Here is a 6,000-nt window from a genome sequence, read left to right on the forward strand (position 1 = left end):
GCAGAGTCTTTGAGTCTCGGCCTCCGATTGGTTCACTGAGATGACAGGAGTCTCGTGTGCCATACAAATAATACATTTACAGTGGGAAGAACAAGTATTTGATACACTGCTGATTTTGCAGGTTTTCCTACTTACAAAGCATGTAGAGGTCTGTCATTTTTTATCATAGGTACACTTCAACTGTGAGAGACTGAATCTAAAACAAAAATCCAGAAAATCACATTGTATGATTTTTAAGTAATTAATTAGCATTTTATTGCATGACATAAGTATTTGATACATCAGAAAAGCAGAACTTAATATTTGGTACAGAAACCTTTGTTTGCAATTACAGAGATTATACGTTTCCTGTAGTTCTTGACCAGGTTTGCACACACTGCAGCAGGGATTTTGGCCCACTCCTCCATACAGACCTTCTCCAGATCCTTCAGGTTTCGGGGCTGTCGCTGGGCAATACAGACTTTCAGCTCCCTCCAAAGATGTTCTTTTGGGTTCAGGTCTGGAGACTGGCTAGGCCACTCCAGGACCTTGAGATGCTTCTTACGGAGCCACTCCTTAGTTGCCCTGGCTGTGTGTTTCGGGTCATTGTCATGCTGGAAGACCCAGCCACGACCCATCTTCAATGCTCTTACTGAAGGAAGGAGGTTGTTGGCCAAGATCTCGCGATACATGGCCCCATCCATCCTCCCCTCAATACGGTGCATTCGTCCTGTCCCCTTTGCAGAAAAGCATCCCCAAAGAATGATGTTTCCACCTCCATGCTTCACGGTTGGGATGGTGTTCTTTGGGGTTGTACTCATCCTTCTTCTTCCTCCAAACACGGCGAGTGGAGTTTAGACCAAAAAAGCTATATTATTGTCTCATCAGACCACATGACCTTCTCCCATTCCTCCTCTGGATCATCCAGATGGTCTTTGGCAAACTTCAGACGGGCCTGGACATGCGCCTGCTTGAGCAGGGGGGCCTTGCGTGCGCTGCAGGATTTTAATCCATGACGGCATAGTGTGTTACTAATGGTTTTCTTTGAGACTGTGGTCCCAGCTCTCTTCAGGTCATTGACCAGGTCCTGCTGTGTAGTTCTGGGCTGATTACTCATCTCCCTCATGATCATTGATGCTCCACGAGGTGAGATCTTGCATGGAGCCCCAGACCGAGGGTGATTGACCGTCATCTTGAACTTCTTTCATTTTCTAATAATTGCGCCAACAGTTGTTGCCTTCTCACCAAGCTGCTTGCCTATTGTCCTGTAGCCCATCCCAGCCTTGTGCAGGTTTACAATTTTATCCCTGATGTTCTTACACAGCTCTCTGGTCTTGGCCATTGTGGAGAGGTTGGATTCTGTTTGATTGAGTGTGTGGACAGATGTCTTTTATACAGGTAACGAGTTCAAACAGGTGCAGTTAATACAGGTAATGAATGGAGAACAGGAGGGCTTCTTAAAGAAAAACTAACAGGTCTGTGTGAGCTGGAATTCTTACTGGTTGGTAGGTGATCAAATACCTATGTCATGCAATAAAATGCAAATGAATTACTTAAAAATCATATAATGTGATTTTCTGGATTCCGTCTCTCACAGTTGAAGTCTACCTATGGTAAAAATTACAGACCTCTACATGCTTTGTAAGAGGGAAAACCTACAAAATCGGCAGTGTTTCAAATACTTGTTCTCCCCACTGTATATACACGTATTTGATACGGCTCGACTAAAAAAGCCATAAGATATATATATTTTTTAAGTATTGGTCACATACACATGTTGTTATTGCGGGTATAGTGAAATGCTTGTGTTTCTAGCTCCAACAGTGCAGCAATATCTAACAAGTAATGTCTAACAATTTCACAACAATACACACAAATCTAAGTAAAGGAATGGAATTAAGAATATATAAATATATGGATGAGCAGTAGAATAGAATACAGTATATATATATATATATATGAGATAAGTAATGCAAAATATGTAGACATTATTAAAGTGACTTGTGATCCATTATTAAAGTGGCCAGTGATTTCAAGTCTATGTATATAGGCAGCAGCCTCTGATGTGCTAGTGATGGCTATTTAACAGTCTGATGGCCTTGAGATAGAAGCTGTTTTTCAATCTCTCGGTCCCAGCTTTGATGCACCTGTACTGACCTCGCCTTGTGGATGATAACGGGGTGAACAGGCAGTGGCTTGGGTGGTTGTTGTCCTTAATTATATTTTTGGCCTTATTGTGACATCGGGTGCTGTAGGTACCCTGGAGGGCAGGTAGTTTGCCCCTGGTGATGCGTTGGGCACCACCCTACTGAAGTCCACGATCAGCTCCTTTGTTTTGTTGACGTTAAGTGAGAGGTTATTTTCCTGGCACCACACTCCCAGAGCCCTCACCACCTCCCTGTAGGCTGTCTCGCCATTGCTGGTAATCAAGCCTACTACTGTTGTGTCGTCTGCAAACTTTATGAACTTGATGATTGAGTTGGAGGCGTGCGTGGCCATGCAGTCATGGGTGAACAGTGAGTACAGGAGGAGGCTGAGCACGCACCCTTGTGGGGACCCTGTGTTGAGGATCAACACGGCGGCGGCCAGTCAGGAAGTCCACGACCCAGTTGCACAGGGCGGGGTTCAGACCCAGGGCCTTGAGCTTAATGAGCTTGGAGGGTACTATGGTGTTGAATGCTGAGCTATAGTCAATGAACAGCAATCTTGCATAGGTATTCCTCTTGTCCAGATGGGATAAGGCGGTGTGCAGTGCGATGGCGATAGCGATTGTATCGTCTGAGGATCTATTGGGGCGGTAAGCAAGGTGATATGATCCTTGACTAGTCTCTCAAAGCACTTCCTGATGACAGATGTCCCACCAGGGCGCAATAGTCATTTAGTTCAGTTACCTTTGCTTTCTTGGTTACAGGAGCAATGGTGGCCATCTTGAAGCATGTGGGGAGAGTGCACTGGGATAGGGTGAGATGAAATATGTTTGCCCAAATTTTCTGGGGCGGGGCTTAGCGAAGGTTCAATTAAATGAGAGATGCGCGTGGTAGTTTGTTGTAGGCTATGGCTACTTCGGGAATATGAACCCATCATGGCCAGAAAAGGTGACACATTTATTCTGCAATGGTTATGAAAATATGGATTGCGTATAAATGCAATATTGTCTCCTCGAGAAATGTGAAAGTACAGTATTCAGAAGTAACCTACAACCTACAACAAGCTTCAGATCAGATGGCATAGAGCAAAATCCTTGAAATAGCTTAACTATTTACTACTATGAAGTGGGTCCAATTAAACCAGAGATGGGATGAATGGTATCCTTGTTGTAGGCCTATGCTTCCTCATGAGTATGTAAACATCACAGACAAGGTGAGGAATATATTATGCAATTATCATGGAAATTAAATAAATAATAGCTTTGGAAATAAATGGCTATTTCTAATTATTTTCAAATGCAAAAACAAATTAAATAGATTTTCTCTCTTCTCACTAATGGCAAATGATTGTATCTTGTTAATAACTTGTTCAACCTGTTCATATCCTCCATTTGCAGAAAATACTAATCTACTTGCCTGCTTGCAATGCAGTACTTCAACCACTAGAAACTGTGCTTACGCATGGTCTAAGGTTTGTGGGAAGGTGAGCACATTTTCATGTCAAGTTCATTTTTTATAAATGCCAACTTTTGTGTGAAAACTGGCACACGCATGTTTCATTTCCAGAATCATTGCATAATATATTTCTCACCTTCTCGGTGATGGTTTCATACTCATGAGGTAACATAGGCCTTTTATTTTTAAAATTATTTTTTTTACTTCAGTTTATTTTAGTAAATACTTAACTATTTTTTTTCTCAAAATTTGGCGCACGTGACAAATCAAATTTGATTTGTGATTTGTGGGGTCTATTTTGTACATTCGCATGGTTTATAAATGAGGCCCCTGGTCAGTCTGTCATGAAAAGAGCAGTTGTTCTTAATGTTTTGTATACTCAGTGTATGGCTCTGTGAAGCACTTGCCAATAGCATACATTCTTCCTTCCTTCAACAAAACAATCACTGATCTGACAAGCTGCAGAGGTGAGAGCAATGTTCCCAAAATATTGCTCCCATTTATAAAAGGATTATCAGAGAGATTGAGAGAGGTAACTTCTAATAATAACCAGTAACTACCATATCAAGGCTCCTGATAAAGGAGGTCAGTTAAATATTAGCCTTTGGAGACAAGACATTTGGAAAGATGGCCATACAAGTGTTTTAATGGTCTTACCAATGGGGTCCTGTGATTGGTGGGGACGGTAAATAGACTGATAGGAAGGAGGGAGGGGCTCTACATAGATGGTGCTGATAGGTCCGGTTTTGGATGCAGAAATGGGGTGCTTACTGAAGTCTCCCCAACACACCCCACCACCAGCCGAAGATGTGGCTGTAACATCTGCCAAAAGGAACATTTTAAAAGACAAGTATCAATACTCTGAAGTGATTTCCTCTCCTTATCTAATTTCCTTCATCTGCACTGATGTGAAATAACTGGACTGGTGAAAGCAATTTTCAGAAGTTAGCTTAAATGATTGTACTTCAAATTATTGTCAGATCAGTCCAGCTGAAGGAGAGCAGGAAGCATGCAGGAAGCCTTTTTTACACTGCTGACATGCACACAACCTGGGCACCCAGCTCTTGACAGCAAGTGCAACTAAAGTACTTGACAGGAGGTGGTGAGGTGTAGGCGTAGACTAGTGCTGTTACTTTCGAACAGGTATGCCAATCCTGATGGACAAGTCTTGAGCAACCGCATGATACGTTGGGACTAAATGTTGCCTTGCTACATTGGCCCCCAACTTCCTCAAAACTGTCGCAAATAATGGAGGAGCATCAGCATTGGCAGTTAACAACACTGACTACTTATTTTAAAGCCACAGCCAGATTTCCAGTCATTTCAACTAAGGCAATATAGCCTACCCCTTAATTTGGAAGAATATGACTTATTATTCATAATTTGATACAGTAGTCTTAAGTACAGTAGTCTTATCATAATAGGACATACTACTCCATTGTTTATGTTTATATTGACATAAAATTTATACTGGTAAACAAATGATGTTTATCTTCTATAATGTTATTCCTTCAGCACTATTATAAACGTGTTTGCCTGTGGAAAAATCGTTCCCTAGCAAAAGATTGCTCCCTTGTTATACACATTTTATAGTATAGCTTTTACAGTAAATAAAACTTTAAAATGTAATATTATTTATAATAGGCATACCCCTAATGTATTATCAGGCTATAGCATTTAGGCCTATAGAGCCCACCAAACAAATTCAATAGACATTTTACTGTCAAATTCACAGTGCAAGGCCGACAGGGATCTAACTTCCTGGGTGGTATAATTCGTCTATAGGTTAATTGTATGCATTTGTATAGGCTATATATTTGTATCCATCAATTCTTTAAAACAATCATGTTCTTACCGTAACACCTGTTTTTCCTAAATTTCCGCAATGGACAATTTTCTTTGATTCGAAGCAAACACGCTCCGTGTTTTCTTCTAGCTGGCGCAGCTGCCATATTTTACTCGTCTTGACCCTTCACTTCTTGTAATTCCGAACCCAGACTTCCCTGTGGCCAGACCAATAAATAAACGAGAAGTTTGGGTGGATGTGAACAATATTTGACCTCCGACAAAAATGGGAGCCGTTAGTTCAGTCGAAAAGTGTAGTCCTATCTCATATGCTCGATGGTATGACGTCTTCAAAACAACTGGGAAGTCGGAAATCTCTAACTTCTAACCGTTCAAAACAACTCGGGAAAAAACGAGCTCCAACAGGGAAAACGTTTTTTTATCGGTCATCCAACTCGGGCCTCTTTAGAGCTCTGACTTTCTGAAGTGAAGATCCCTGAAGTCATGTTTTAACCTCGTATTTTACAGAGTTCCCAATTGTTTTGAACATGGTAATTTGCTCCATTCATAACCAAGTGGGAAGGTGGTAATTACCAGTTGTGGCGTTGTAAATACCAGTTGGATGCATTCACAT

This window comes from Oncorhynchus gorbuscha, linkage group LG19, assembly GCF_021184085.1.
Source record: "Oncorhynchus gorbuscha isolate QuinsamMale2020 ecotype Even-year linkage group LG19, OgorEven_v1.0, whole genome shotgun sequence".
In the NCBI taxonomy this organism is placed as follows: domain Eukaryota; kingdom Metazoa; phylum Chordata; class Actinopteri; order Salmoniformes; family Salmonidae; genus Oncorhynchus; species Oncorhynchus gorbuscha.